The 15,916-nt window shown below is 37.3% G+C and overlaps 1 long non-coding RNA gene across 2 annotated transcripts in view; it reads right to left on the reverse strand.

Annotated features, from left to right (window-relative positions):
• Positions 1–9,470: 9,470 nt before the first annotated feature.
• The window catches only part of LOC142361951 (uncharacterized), a 42,919-nt gene continuing 36,473 nt past the window's right edge, over positions 9,471–15,916 (reverse strand). For both annotated transcript variants that reach the window (XR_012764541.1, XR_012764540.1), the window contains exon 3: positions 9,471–9,616. This is a non-coding gene — a long non-coding RNA (uncharacterized LOC142361951). The remainder of the gene's footprint in view (positions 9,617–15,916) is intronic.

Genomic DNA, 15,916 nt, shown 5'->3' on the forward strand with positions numbered 1-15,916 from the left:
TTTTTTCGTTCTGACATTTTTTTGTCTTAAACTGACAGTTTGATCACACGTCCTCTTCACACTGCAGCTGTGTCAGTGAAAGATGTCTCCATGCCAGCCGCTCGTCACTATGTCCACAGGGACGTTTCCAACCCCTTCAACCTATGCACTAAGCTGCTTTGCGAATGGTCCCTTATTAGTTGCAGTCAAAATGAATAGTGTTAGCAAAACCCTGCTATTTAGACTAACTTTGCAATTTTAGACTCAAACAGGTCACAGGATACCCATACAAACAAGTCATCTAGCACATCTGAGGGAAGGCTACTGGCCTATGAGGGGTGGAGATGTGTAGTTGCAGGCTAGCTGGCTAGGGCAGGAAACCCCTCCACCAGACATGCCAAATCTCTGCAGAAGGAGATATAATCAGCCTCGTCCTCTGTAAAATCCATATCGTGCTTTCATATTGTCATAAAACTTTGAAAGGAATTATTCAGAGTGGAGCTAATCTTAACTATTGGAGTAAGCACATGGATTACTAGACTCTCTCCTGAAGAGCATCTCTATGTCCCCAGATGGTTGTCTGCTGTGCAGTAACAGTCAGCCTCAAACATGTTTTACCTATAGCTTTGAAATAACAACATTAAACAAAGTAACATTCTATATAGTCATAAGACTCCTGTCAGGAGATTTAACAAAATATCTCTTCTGTTTCTGTAATGGTGGTCTAATAATCTCTTGTTTATCCAGTGGTGTCTTTAGTCATTAGATACTGTCTCTACATATTTATTTTCCCTGGAAATCGTCAGACATATAGAAAGGTGGAGTTTTATACAATACATCAAGTATTAGATATATTTTCACTTCTGAAATAAGATAAATAAGATATTTTTGTTTCAATTACTTGTGTTTATGCAAGTAGCATGCATTCTGTTTGAACAAATAGATGAATTAAAATTATGAATAGTAAGGTAGCTAGTTGTTTTGATTTTCAAAGAAGAAAAAACATCTCATATTTTCCTTGCCAACGCAGACAGAATTCAAATAAGTTTGTCAAACCTCAATAAAAAGACACTAAATCTACCATCATTACTAATGTAAGTCTAGAAATTTCTGCCAATAATAATAATTATTATTAATTTAACACTCCTTGTGAATATCACAACACATGTATTGTAAAATGTCTTATAGTGGGGTAACTCCGTATCTCCTAAAGGTAATAGATACAGTAAGCAGTTTACATATGTGCCTGTATTGTCTAATGCTGTCAGTAGAGTTGCGTGTCATTCATAGGACATAGGTATGGTTTTCCAGGTTGTTTTATTTTAGATTTTACAAAATAACAAAAAGTTCATGCTGTTTTAATATTAATTTCTTTAAAATACATTCATATTTACAGATATCTATGCTGTTTTATCACTCAGTAATAGTGATGTATTAGTTTTGGCAGGTATATTTCATGCACCATTCATTATATTCAAGGATTCCAAAAATAATTCTGCTTAACCTTTTGTCATAGAAATATCAAGATCCAACTGCCCTTTGTTTTTTAATTCTTTGAAGTTGTTCTGAGAAAACAAATGAAACAAATTCTATATTATTGTAGTTATATTGGAAGCAGCATTTCAGCTTTATTCTCAGGAAGGGGGACTCTTCAATACATCACCTAGGTATTTCTATATTTTCCTAAGTTTTCTGAACACTGACTTGTTTTTATCACATTGCTAGTTACTGGTTCATCATTCTTATTTACCTTTTTCACAAGTTTCTATTAATAGCCTAAGAAGTTTTGCTTTCCAAGAGTTATACCTCCGGAAGGGAACTGAAGTGAAATTCAAGTGTTAGCAAGAGAAAAACACAACATGAGAAAGTCAATGGCCCTGGCTAAACTCGCATGCCCCAAGGTTCAAGAACATAAACTAAAGCGTGCACTGCAATAATGTTGAATACAGCTATTCCTTTTATGTCCAGCGAAAAAACTCAACCAGATATCATCTGTGTTTTCTGAACTGAACATACCAGTTACAATGAAGTTTAGGTGGTGTTCTGCTCTTGCTGCAGATGCCAAGTCATTTATAGCATTAGTTTAAATTTGTCTAACTACAGTGGTTATCATCCCCAGTTCTTCATCCCACTTCTGTGCCATAAATTTACACTCCCACAGCAGGGATGTCTGAGCAGGCTGTGAAAGGCATGGCTGCTGATGAACCATCATAGTTTACAGACCATTATGCTGACATAAACCAGCACTGACTTTAATATACTTTACATTAATATGCCTGGCAGGAGGTAGGAAGGCAGACTGCAGGAATGGAAATTGTTTCAGCTGTCCCAGATTAATTAATTCTATAGATGAGTCAAAGTCTTTAATGTTTACAAACTATCCAGACAGAAGCTGTTGAAAGATAACCTCTTCCTCTCCACCTCAGATGGAGTCATGGAAAGATGCAGAGTAATAAGCTAACATGTCTAAAAATACATGTAGAAGGAAAGCCTTAACAAGTTCTTACTTCTTTTTGAGAGGAAAGATCACAGTATAGTAGAAAAGTTAGTAACAAATTAATTTTTTCACTGCAGACTGCTCCTTTTCTCATGTGATTCTTGACAGGCTGCAGAGGATTCTATAGCAGGCAATGCAACCTTGATTCTGGAAACAAATTCAAGCATCAGCCTACAACTGTTCTAGCTGTACAATTCATTAAAGTAACCAAAGTCATTCTCCTTCCTCTTGTTTATATTTCTGTGTGTATATGTTTATATTTCTACATGTGACATCTTCCAAAGAGAAAGAAAGCAAAAGAAGCTGTGTGAGGGAAGAAAGTGTTTACTAGCAATTGGGGTGGGTGTTTCTAAAGACATCTTAGTATTGTGCCTATTTATGGCTTGCTTTGGGGCTTATTGTTGGTGGTGGTACTGGTTTTCATTTTTAAATTATTCATAAAAGGCTTTCAACATATGAGTAAGACATACTGAACACTTCTCGCTGTCTCACATCTGAGCTTTACCAGGCTTACTCCAGGTACAGGGAATTAGTAACCACTACATTAATTCCTCCCCCATTCATGAAAAAAGATAGAACAAGGAGTATTTTTCTTTCATATAAGATCTCCTACATAAGGCTAAAACTGAATGCAACATCTAGTCCAAAGAGTCTAAACAAAGCAATCATTTGCTCAAAATCTTTGTCAAGAAAATTAGTTGTAAAACTGTTCATTCTTATTAGCAGCAGTGATCTGAACTGGTGACCTCATTGTTAAAATCACGCAGAGTTCAATGCAGGAACAGCAGTGGCCTGCTTTTGTTTCTACCATGTGAAACCTGAAACAATCTATAACTTCTGTAGCTCACTCAACCGGGAAGTTCAAGGACTAAAACTCCACAGAGTTCCTCCATTTTCCTTACATGTTTCGTATACTAAGGTGTGAAGTAGGGAGAATGGGTGCCGCAGGAAGTGGCTTTGATGAAGCACAGCAGAATGTAGCCCCACTGCATTTACTAAGAGCCACAAAGAGACTAGCCCCTAAATCAGTTCTTTACTCTTAGCCTGGTATAAGAAAATTCAGAGAAACAGCTTGCAGAGCAAAATTTCTTTGAAGAGACTACGCAAGCAGATACTGTACATCTGTGAAATGTCTTCATCTAGTACAAAACTGGCAGAGGTAGGATGTCCTGATGTTTCATCTGAATGGACATTGCACAGAAAACTGCTGCCAGGACACACGCAGCTCTAAGAGTAATGAAGGGGCAATAATACAGAGTCTTTAGGAAAAAGAAGTGCATGTATAGATTGCTTGCACCCAGGGGTCATACGACCCAACTCAAGACACCTGCGACTGCAGTGAGATACAACTGTTTTCAATTTCAGAAAGCATGTTTGAAACAGAACATAGGGAAGAAAAAATGAAGGCAAAATTTGTCTTCCCCAAGAGAAAAAGGTAATTATTCATATTAACACTTTGACACAAAGACAAACAATGCACATTTATTTGCTCAAACTGTTCATTTGGCCTTTAAGCAAATAAACTGTAAGAAAGGTAATATTATTTACAAAGTGGAAAATATCTGTCAGAAAAACAGACTGAAAGATATGCGACCATATCAGGAATTGGAATGAAAATACAATGTCAAAGATTAACAAAAGAAAAATTAAATTTCTTTATTAAAAAACAGAAAAATGAATCCTCCATGATTAGACAGAATAGACATACACAGAAAGCTCATCCAAATCTCAGTGAAGTACTTTGGAAAATTTCAAATTCATTCATAATAGTGAAGAACCATAAACAATCTGATGCATTTAAAAATTATGCATCATTCGTTAGAGTTTGTGAAAAGAAGCAGAAGGCAGTATACTTTTGTAACATTCATATTTGTCCTTCATTATGATAATAAAGAAAAGTATTCAGCTGGAGTATTCTGAAGAACAGTGGAGGTATACATTTTTAGAAAACATCAAGGATTTTCTTCTCAGAAGGATGTATTTTTTAAATATCTGTCATTTTGGACAATCCAGTTAATCCACAAGAAAAAGAATACCCTTATGAACCTTCAGGTTAAGGTATGTTTGTAGGTATAATTTATCATTACTGAACTCATCCAAAACTGGCAGCAGACTCTGCCAGAGGTAAAAGACTCTTCCCGAATTTTTCTTGAGATTGTTGAGAGAATTTTAACAAGTAATCCCAGAGGGTGTGCTGGGTATCTTTTTAGAGAAGCAAGAAGAGTCCATTTTCCACTGATGCTGTCTGTCTGCTCATTTCTAGCTGTGTGCATGCTATTTTCCTCCCCTTGTAACAAATACCTCCACACAGAAATAACTCCTACTATAGCTGTTATATCGGCTTTTAAGCCACTATGTTGTTTTTCTGAATAAGAAGTGCTCAGTGGCAATAAGGGCGACCTAATTTAAGCCCTCATTGTGCATTTATAAAATACTTGGCACAAACCTTAGGTGTTTATGGAGCTATTGGCAAAGATCATCATACAGAGTAATGATGAAATTAAAGAATACTGCTGTATGTCAGTCCCATCAGAAAAAAAAGATCTGTGATGTTCTTATACCTATTTCTGTTGTTTTTTCTACAGGTAAGCTAAGAGTTAAAAATATTGTTTCTCTTCTGTTTACAACCCAAGATTCCTAATTCTGACTTGAATTAATGATTCATATACAAATTCACTTACACTTTTTTCTACTAGAGTAAGTAATAGTTTAAGTTTGAATAACGCGCTTGAATGTTTCAATTATAATTCAAGACTAGTGGGTCTGAAATATGCTTGCATTGGTGAATTTCAGCATTCTCTAGGAATGCTTTATATGCAAAGCAGTGATATTAATTTTATCATAATAACTTTGTCACATTATGTATCAAAATAAAATAACATTCTGGGTCAGAGGGTCTACAGCAGGAAGATGACATTTAAATGTTTGCTTACAACTAGCCATTTAAATGTTTATGGTTTCTTAGTAGTGGTTCTGTGCTGTATGTTCTTTTAGTCAATGTTCACTCAGCTAATTCACAAGTTTGATTTGGTTTGGTTTAGTTTTAAGAGAAAAATTAACAATTACTTTCATTTCCTCCTGGAGACTCTGGAAATGGTTCTACGTCGAAAGGACATCAGAGAGATAGCAAAATCGTGAAACTACAAGAAGATCACTTTGCCATTTTGCAAATGCTGGATTTTTTTTATGTCTTTTCTTACAGGTTGTAACATTTTAATATTACACATTAAACCAAATCTTCATCTCTTCAGATTCAACAATTTCATTGGATTGAACAAGATACGAAAAACTGGACTTCAGTCAACAAATTCGAACCTGGACACCAATAAGCTCAACTTCTGAGCCATGGCTTACTTCTAAGTGCAGAATGAGGAAAAGTTAGGCATGAATTCAGAGACAGCATAGGTTGGTGCTTTCAACAGAGGATATGTTTCAAACCGTCTCCTGCACAGACTTAGGCAATCTTCCCTGACCTCTAGTAAGATGCCTCTCTCAAACTGGAGTTCAGAACCTCTGAACCACTTCCTACATTTACCCTGATCAGGATCCTGAAATCTTTATCAGGTAGCTAAAACTAATTTTGACTCTGAATCTTTGGTTGAGGCTTTTCTAGTTCTCCTTTAAAAATTCAGAAATTTCCCATTCTGGCTGACTCATAGTCATTTTATGGGAGAGGTTTTAAAATCTGTTTGGTTTACTTGTTTCTTGTGGGTGCAAATTTTGTTGTCAATTTCATCTGTCATTCATACTTCCAGGTGTCAGAATTCAAGTTAACATCCATCCAAATATTTCCAGAAGTGGTAATGACAGTCAGTCATTATATTCTTCTCAAGGACAATACAATGAGCATAAAACACTGAAATTTAATCTAATAGTTATAGTTTAAATTACTAAATATATGTATTAACAGAAGATAGAAATAAATATCACTACACACATTACATCAGAAGTATTCTACTACTTTTTGCTGCATCTATGGCGCCCTGTATTGTGCATTGCCACTAAGAATCTTTTGCAGCTGAAATACCTCATTGGCCGTTGTAGAAGACCGCTACAAACTGGTTTTGTCTCGACATTGCTGTTCTCATCTCTTTCTGGCCTCCGAAAAAACCGCCACGACGACCTGCAGGAAAGAATTACTTTGCGCTTGCGTGCAGACTAGCGCGTGGACCAGCAAGAGAGGACTTGTCTAAGGGGGCAGCACGTATGCAGACACGTTATGTGCATGGAAAAATGCCCCTATAAAAGGACAGCACATGGTCCTCTGAGCTCTCTCTTTCTCTTCTTCTTGCTGCCTGCTGCTCTGGACTCTGTCCTCGCCGGAACCTCCACACCTGCACAGAGACTGAGCCGACTGGATATCACTGGACATCGCTAAATCCGATGGTGGTGATAACCGATCACACACCGCCCCCCCCCCCCACCCTCGCCCCCCCCCCCCCCAACTCCTTTCCTCGCCCGCTGGGGTTGCTCGACTTTACTGCTTTCTTTCTTTCTCTCACCCTTTCTCCTTTTCTCCTCTCATCCTCCCCCCGCTGCTGTCCCCGCCCAACCTCTGATTCCCGGTTCACCGAAATAAAGTTTACAAGGTTGCATGGCATATGACTCTGTTTGTGTCTTAATCTCGTCCTTGGGATCGTATCAAAATCTGCCCAACAATGGATCAGGACAGCCATAACATCCAATCTTTGACACACATGTGAAGATATCAAGAAAGGACCTAAATATATAGATTTGGCTAGATTTTGCAACATATTATTGTGTGCACCTTCAGGTAATCTGTATGGCTTTATCATGGGGAAATTACTACCAGCAGAAGTCTCAAAAACAGCAAAATGTATTCCAAAAACCGATACGGTGTCAATATGCCACCCAACTGTTCCTCGTTGTTTCCGTGGCCTTATATAGAAATACACTTTCTCAGTCACTATCCTAGAGGTGTGTCCAGCCCTGCTATTTGCTGTCCTGGCCATGACATAACATACACGTCAGAAGGCCCCTGATTAACTAAAGAATCCTTCAGAAGACTCACTTTAAAAAACCAGCATGTGTAGCTGATACCAATGTCACAGCCTCTAGTCACCTGTGCATTTGCAGTTCCATTTGGGCCTTCTCTAGCCAGATTTCACCTTCTCTTTTCCCCATGATGTGGAAATCAATTAGATGCAATTATATTACTCCAGTGGTGTAAAATAGTTCCCTTTCTAGTCCAAGCCACAAAACATGTACAACACATCAGAAACAACTTAGAAATGTTTGATTTCTCTTGGGATCATATTTACAGACTCTTTTGCTCCTTTCTTTTCCCTTAAAGAAGAAAATAAAGTGCCTTTTCTTGAAAAGGGATTGGCTCATTTTGTTCTGCCTGTTTCACTTGTCCCATTCTCTGAGCCAGGAATAGTGAGTTATTACCTTCTTTGATGAGACTCTCTGCCATGTAGGTCCGTATCTTCTTAGAGGGGTAGCAGAAAATATCGAGAGTGTCTATGATAGATTCAAGTTTGTTCACTGTTCTTATAGAGTTAGTATTTTCAGGGTTTCACAGTCTAGGCTTTCTTGCCATTAAGCTTTGGATTATCCCATGGTCATTCGGGAGGGAGATACAACCTTGCCTAAGCATAGGTTTCCTTGCCCTGTACATTTCTCTATTGTAATTTTGATCTTCTTTCTTTGTAACCGACAACCAAGCACTGGTTTCAAAGGGAGAATGATAGTCATGTTGAAGCTATCCATGAAAGGCTATTCATCTTGAGATAATTATTGAAATATTAATTATTCTACAAACGCAGTGGGGAAGCTTAAATTATCCATGTTCAGAGGTTATATATTTACAAGTGAATACCAAATCACACACAGTATTTCTAAAGTAAGAGTACTCAAAACTCAATTTAGATAAAGCTATCTTTTGTCATTAATGATACCTGTTTCAAATTACTAGATTGTCTCATAATGAATTATGGCAAAATCCAGGGGGATATTTTCTCTAATTATTCTACATAATTATTTTCATTTATATTGAGTTTTATGTTGTCAACAAGTGTGTTGCAACTTCTTGTGATATTAATCGTGAGAAGTGCATGACCATAAAAGCAAATAAGAGCTTATGGAGCATATGCTGTGTTCCATAAGCATATTTAAACTTTATAATGCATAATACTTCAATTGTCATATGATAGCAATCTCATAGATATAAGCACCCCCAAAAGTCAAAAATTGCTTCAACTAATTTATTCACATTCCTAGAACATATAAATTTTTTTTTTGACCAAGCAAATAGGGGTAGAAAACAAGGACTCTTCAAACCTGCAAATTTGCTATGTGTGCATGCTGTTTTATGAAGATATGCAAAAATGTTGACACCCATACCATCTGTGGGATATTCTGCTTGTCAGTAGTCACTAGCTGTTCGTCAAATCATTGTTTAATATTTTCTTAATTCTGCAGTTCAGGTGATTTTTAAATAGTTTAATCATTCATTCAACCAGCCCATGCTTCCTCAGCTTAAGAGGCAATAGAAATGGGAGACTGTGTCAAAAGCCCTCATGAAAGGGCTTTTCAAGGTACATTGTATTGACTTTTTTCCACTTTTCTTCAAAATCAGTGATTTCAACATTGAGGGCAATCAGGTTGGTCAAGTTTGATATAACTTCGGTAAATTCTTGGTAAGTGCTTTCTCATCTGTACCATGTTTGGAAACGGTGGAAGTACATATTCTACAATTTTTCCTGAGACTTAAGCCATGGATCTGTGGATCTTCCTTTTTGTATTTAAGGAGGATGGGTATAATATTAGGAGTTTTAATGTCAGCTTTAGCTGGCTAATGTTAGCCAGCTACTTAGGCTGGCTAGTCCTTCTGGGATTTCCCTTAGGAAATTGTCATCAACACAGCACAGAATCTTCCTGGCTTGCTTGCACTACACTGTGTTGACTTGGTAGATGTCTGGATGGTTGAAATCCCCTGTGCAGATGAGGCTTTCCACAAACAGCAGAAGTCCTCTGGCTGCCAGCCTTCATCCTCTGCATCCTGTTGAGAAGATGGCTGGTAACAAATAATCACCACAACAATGCCAGTGTTCTTTCCCCGCTTAACAATGATCCAGAGAGTTTTAACAGCCATGTCTTTGGCTTTATACTGGAGATCTGTGTAGACAAAAAGGTGTTTACATAGAATATAAATACCTCTTAAATGGTGAAATCAAATTTTTTCAGTCCCTTCATTTCATGCTTAAGTAACATTACACACAGAATTATTTACACAAGTCAGCACTATGAATTGGATTGCTATAACATTATATGCCATCCCATGATATTCTAAGGTCAGTATTTTGTTTTCTTTGGTTAAGTGAGAGATGTTTGAAAGATTAGGTATATATGTATATACATATAGATACACATTCATGCCTAGAGAAACAGTAAAAAATAGTTGGCTTTTGATCCATTTCATTTGTTTAGAGGGCTCCAGGTAGGACTGAACAGATGGTAAGTTAAACATTGAAGATGGAAATTTATTGGAGGGGATTATTTGACTGTGATGTCAGTTCGCTAAGAAAATTTTGAGAAATCAGCTTTTCTTTTTTTTTTCCCTGAGAGTAAAGTGAAAGGCACTGGTTCAGAAGAAGAGCTAAAAGAATTTTTAGGCATTTCCATATCACCCCATTTACAGAAAGGCAGCATCTTTAAGTTTACGTATTAAAAACTTTTTTCTCTTTTAGGACTGAGACAAACGCAGACAACCGTTCTCTGAAATAGAATGGTTTTCTGAGTTACCTGGCAAAGCAACATCAACAAGTGTTTCCTAGATTTCTTGCTTGATATTGTTATCCATAATTATTTATCCATGAAAATTTAAGTAATTTGTTTATCAAGCATTTAGGTAGAAGTAGTATTAGTGTAGTCAACAACTACAAACAGATAAAGAGCTTCATGCACTCTACTTGCATGGAATCGTAAACTCACAGAATAATTTACACTGGGATGGACCTCAGGTCTTCCAGTTCAACACCCAACTCAGAGCAGGTCAGAAGTGGATCAGGTTACTCGGGCACTGTCCAGCTGATTTTTTAACAACAACAGGATACTTGTTAAAACCTCTGACTTTATTAATTCTGATTTTTTTTCTCCTGATATCTACTTAAAAGAACTTTACTGAAGAAGTCTGGACATGAAAAAGCTGGACATGAGCCAGCAATGTGCGCTTGCAGCCCAGAAGACCAACTGTATCCTGGGCTGCATCAAAAGAAGTTTGGCCAGCTGTTCGAGGGAGGTGATTCTGCCACTCTACTCTGCTTTGGTAAGACCTCACCTGGAGTACTGTGTCCCGCTCTGGAGCCCTCAGCCCAAGAAGGACATGGAACTGTTGGAGCAGGTCCAGAGGAGGGCTACAAAGATGATCCGAGGGCTGGAGCACCTCTCCTACAAGGAAAGACTGAGAGCTGGGGTTGTTCAGCCTGGAGAAGAGAAGGCTGCGGGAAGACCTTATAGCAGCCTTTCAGTACTTAAAGGGGGCCTATAAGAAAGACAGGGACAATCTGTTTAGCAAGGCCTGTTGTGACAGGACAAGGAGTAATAGTTTTAAATTAAGAGAGGGTAGATTTAGACTAGATATACAGAAGAAATTTTTTACCCTGAGGGTAGTGAAACACTGGAATGGGTTGCCCAGAGAGGTAGTGGAGGCCCCATCCCTGGAAACATGGAAGGTCACGTTGGGTGGGGCTCCGAACACCCTGGTCTAGTTGAAGAAGTCCCTGCTCAATGCAGGGGGTTGGGCTAAATGACCTCTGAAGTTTCCTTCCAATCCAAAGCATTGTACGATTTTATGATTCTGTGATACTATGATTCTGTGATTCAAATTTATTTCCATAAATTCAGGACTTTATTGGTATAGCTTTATATTCTTCTGAACTGAAAAAGGTGAAATACTTGCCTGGGGTAGCACCATTGCCATCTGAATGACTGAGTCATTTTTATACTGCTACATTTGGCCTCCTAGATTCACAGATATCAGAATCATGGGGGGAAAAAAACAAACATACGTGCAGTTGTCTCGCAGCTTGAGAGACTAATACACACGTGCAGATGATGTGAGTCTTCTCTGCTTATGGTCCAATTGAGCTTAACAAATGTTCAAGTAATATAGCATAGCTAAACCTACACATATTGCTTAGGGACAATGGGAAGGCATTTCACATTATTGTGTCACCAGCTTTAGACAAAGCCTTGTCATTTCTGTCTGTCACACATTTTCTTTGCCATTTTTGAAATCACACTTTAGTTTCATCTCCATCTGGGGCAGAAACAGGGGTGTTGCAATATTGCAAGAAAAAATGCTTTTTTGGTGTTTTTAGCTTGATTGGGTGATAAGAACTCTGAAAATGCCATGACATAGCCTGGTCTTTTAACGGTTATCGAGAAAGTTTGCAGATACAATAGGCTGACCATCTGCACAGCAAAAAGAAGCTTAGGATGACAAGTACTATATTAGCAAAGCTCGTACAGGAAATGACATTTCTCCAACAGCTATAGATATGTCTTACATGCTGCAGCCAAATAGGCATTCTTCAGATCTGGGCTTAGGCTTTTTGAATATGTATTCATCAATTTTATACATGTCATTAACACATTTTGTGGAAAATGGGAGAAATGGTGAATCAAATTATGCCCCAACATACAAATGTAAATTAAGAGTTTGGCTTTGTGTATGAGCTCAGTAGTTAAATAGCTTATACAAAATGAATGGGAGATAGTTGTTCAATGTTAATTATGCTGAATTAGATTGTGCTTAGAACAGGCTAACAGTAGTAGTAAGAAATTATTTCACTTTTATAAAGTATTAAGCAGCAACCCTATAATATTGTTGACCATCTGACTTTTTGATAATTTTCCAAATTTACACCAAGGAACATACATTTTCCTGTCCCTTCATCAACATAGAAATAGAGGCAGTAAAATGATTCCTGCTATTATTTTACACAGGCACTGTCATTTATCAGTAAAGTCAAGAACTGAATGACAGCAGTCTCAAGATATCTCAAGGTCTTTCAGTTCTGTAGAGATTTACTGAGTCCCTGCAGTGAACCTGCTGAACTTTTTAGTCCCTATATAAGATTTACAGAGAGTTTCTTGAATTGGTTATTTTTGTTGGACCAGGTTATATTGCTCTACCAGAGAACAGTAACTGCACTTTGAAGAACCAGCCAGCGTCTCTTGTAACATGTAAGACATGATTTGATGATTTTATTTTATTTGAAATTATGAGTTTAATGGTAATTAAAAGTACTTTCATAAAAGTAGTAATTAGACAGTGGAATAACAATACAGAGAACTGAAAACCAATAAAAATTGTGTTTTGAAACATTTTCAAATACTTGCGAACACAATACTTTTTTTCCTCTAACTCCTTTGTACAAAATATTTAAACTAAAATATGAACATACAATACTGTCTTTATAAAAGCCGTGTGTTTTTTAGGAGTCTAACAGAAGCTTACCTCAATCTTTTTATAAGTTCTAACACATTTAACAATTTCAACTGGATCTCATGAAAAAGCTCTAAACACAAAGCTCTCTATATCAATCCCAACCAAAGAAAACAGTAATAAAATAAGCAATATTTGCAAAATATTGGAGACATTCAAAAGTCGTATGGACATGGTCCTGGGCAGCCTGACCTAGCTGACCCTTCTTGATCAGGTGTGTTGGACAAGATGACCTCCAAAGGTGTCTTCCAACCTACAGCATTCTGTGATTCTCTGACACTTTCCAGGAAAAAGTATCTGAATAACTGCTCCCTCTTTTCCTCCATTCTAGGATTTAGAGCTGCTGTCTAGTCTGTGGCTTGTGTCTGAAATTACAATGTTACAAAACCATTTAAACCTTCCCTATCATGGATGTACATATTTTTGTAAGGTGTTTTCAAACCAAAGATTGCCAAATATGTTTTTTCTTTTTACAATCTCTGGTCTCTTTCAACACACCCCCAGAAATTCTAACAGTAGTTTCTAATACATTGTAACAATTTAGTTATCCTGACTTTCATTCTCTGCAGACAAGAGTTTGCTAAACCACGTCTCAGACTTCATTGGTATACTTCTGAACCTGGCAGTGCTAAATACAACTGCATCAGAAAATTCACATGAGCAGACTAATACTAATTAATACGACAAGTCAAACCCAGAGACGTGTGAACTTCTGCCTCATCTACAAACCTGATTCAAACTACATGTCAAAGCTCCAGTTCATTCTGTCTCTTTTTAAATGATGCATGTAATCTAAGTTAGGAGCCTAGTTACCGTCATCATCAGTTAACAGAGAAAGGAGGCAGGTCGAGAAGACTCGGTTTTGAAGGAATATTTTATTCCATTGACCAGCAAGGAAGTCTGGGAAGACCAGGCCACTCGTTTAAGCACCTTGGTGATGTGGAATGAATCTGGGTATCTGTGCTAACTGTCCAAACTGATGGAGAGTACACACCTACAACGTCAGGAACCTGAGCAGAGCTCATCCTTTAAGAAACACAAGAAAACATAAAACAGCTATCACTCAGCTCTTGAATCACAAGGCAGTAATTACAATGCTGTTCCAACTCATGAGAGACAAAGTTTCATAGTCTCAGTCTGAGGGACTGCAACCTGATATCTTTCATCTCATCAGATTATCAGAGTAGTTTAGGGCTTAGGGCAATCCTCATTCCTTCTGAAGAAGATCACTCATGTCCACTTGTCTCCGGAGAGGAAATCTGCGTTCTGCTTGTGTGATTTGTAAATATGTCTTTCAGTGATATTATCTTGTCAAATGCATAAAAAGCTATGGTAGGACGGAACACAAGTTAGTGTGCTCACCTAAATAAGGTGACCTGAAACATCATGTCAATAAGTAACCTTCTTCTGTTGACATTTTACAGAATTGAGGTGTATGGTCATATTTAGAAATAATACAGGACTGTATTATTAGATTAACACTGTATTATTAGAAATAATACAACCCAGAGAGGTAACTCTGGGACATTTCAGAACCCAAGGCAACTTGGTTTTGTCCTCCCTCCCTTTTTAGCCACTACTACCTCTGTTCACCCTAATATTTCTCTTCCAGATAGCTGCAACTAGAAGGGCTCCAGAACTCTTCTCGCAGTATGACAGTGCCTTTCTTTTACAAGAGCTCTGGGACCATATCTAGCATCCAGTGACATATGTGGAAGCCTGATATTGACATCTAGGAATCAATTCAATGCCAACTATAAGAGCAGAATAAGATCAAATACGACTCTGTTCCAACATTAAATTTAAGCAATAAATATCTTTTATGTAAAACTTTCTACCTTCAGATCACAAAGAGTTATATAAAAGAAGTTTTGTCAGTAGTCATATTTTGCAAATGTAAAAGCTGATAAACAGAAAACCAAAGAGGCTTGCTTGAGATGATGCCCAAATTTACTGTCTTTTCTGGAAAGGAAGAAAACAGATTTCCAAAAAATGTGCTCCTTTGACAATTTTACTTATGTGAGAGTCAGATTCTTTAACTCCTGAATATACAGACACTTAAAACAGAAGTGTGAGAGTGAGACATAAGAACAACAGTGATAAAAGAATTCTAATGAGTTCCATCAAAGTGATATAGAAAAAGTACAAATGTCTCAGTTTCACAGTTTAGTCTTAGTCTGCAGCTTTATAATCAAAGGGAAGACATTCGTATGAAAGAAAATAAAACTATCTTGAACAGAATAACATTAAATGCAATGTGTACTTTATTATAAAAAAATTTACAGCTATAAAGTAGAGTTATATTCAAGTATTGTCACTGTTCCTTTGAAGATAAATACCTTCCCAGCTTTTCTTGCAAGAGCTAGAAGGGGAAGTTTTACCAACCCAACAATGAACTTATAAATAACATTTCCGGAGATGGTGAATATGATGTGCCCCTCTGGGCAGTCTAAATCTGCTGAGAAGATCAATGACTCAAGGAGTAGAAGTTCTTTGGCTCTACTTCATAACAGACAGGAAGTTTTCCCCTTATTTCCTAAGTATTATTTGTCTTTCTTAGTTTCACAACCTCAAACACAAAATCAGATTTCTTGCAATGTTGTCTAACATTAGCTGCAGTTTTATTTAGTAGAAAAACTCTTTCACACCAATAGCAAATTTCATGTTTTAAAGAGATTGCCTATGAAATACGAACTCTCATGATGTGTATTTGTACTTTGTTAAGAAGAGAAAGCTTATACACAAAAGTGATGAAGAGTAAAGTAAAAAAACGAAAAAACAACAAAAAAACCACAAACATTCACAATTGCCACTGTTATCTAAGTCAGTGAAAGATTTGCCATAATTCTAAAGAATTCTGTTTGCCATAAACTCAGGCTGATGGCAGTGTCTTCAAATAGATGTCTGCTTTGTAAGCTGTATCAGTCCTGACAAAGGCTAGTGGGGTCTAATCTTGGCAGCTTTCC

Source organism: Opisthocomus hoazin, chromosome 7 (assembly GCF_030867145.1).
Source record: "Opisthocomus hoazin isolate bOpiHoa1 chromosome 7, bOpiHoa1.hap1, whole genome shotgun sequence".
Lineage (NCBI taxonomy): Eukaryota > Metazoa > Chordata > Aves > Opisthocomiformes > Opisthocomidae > Opisthocomus > Opisthocomus hoazin.